This window comes from Lepisma saccharinum, unplaced genomic scaffold, assembly GCF_977018435.1.
Source record: "Lepisma saccharinum unplaced genomic scaffold, izLepSacc3.1 HAP1_SCAFFOLD_424, whole genome shotgun sequence".
NCBI classification, from domain to species: domain Eukaryota; kingdom Metazoa; phylum Arthropoda; class Insecta; order Zygentoma; family Lepismatidae; genus Lepisma; species Lepisma saccharinum.
Genome location: NW_028143123.1, coordinates 57,004 through 57,647, shown reverse-complemented (window position 1 = coordinate 57,647; position 644 = coordinate 57,004).

Genomic DNA, 644 nt, shown 5'->3' with positions numbered 1-644 from the left:
TATTATACCTTTGTGTATGAAAATGTATGTCTTGTCCCTTTATTGTTCATTGTTCAGTGTATTTTTGAGAGATTCTGACTTGACAACCAAAGATGGTATACTGAAAACCCAACCGGGGAAAGCAGACGGCTTTTCGGGTAACTGGGGCGACACTAGAACTGCCGTGGCAGGCGGACGAAACTCGAATTCCAGGATTTGCGAGAATCTCTGAACTTGCGTGAATATCGGGAATTATGAGAATCTCGGAGAGTCTACGTTACCGACTCAGCGAGTTTTGAATTTAACTGGCAACGTCTTTATATCGGCGAACCTGTAGTGCTGGGGTATACTGTCTTTGTTAGCAACTACAGTGTGCTAAGTCATGTTTCAAAATATCATGTTCAAGAAGTTTAGGTATTTCCAAAAATAAGCATGTAACTACGATTTTTTTTATTCACATGGAACACTGAAATAATCATTAATAATTATGTAACTATTGGACGGTAGATTTAAAGCGATTGTATAAAGGTAGTTTTGAAGATGTAAGAAAATTTTCCATTTAAACTGTAACATAAAAATATATCACAAATCTTACTGGCGTTTAGTTTTGTTTAAAGTACATATGTCAAAGTTTTTGATCTGTAGGCTAATTCATTAGTTGTAAT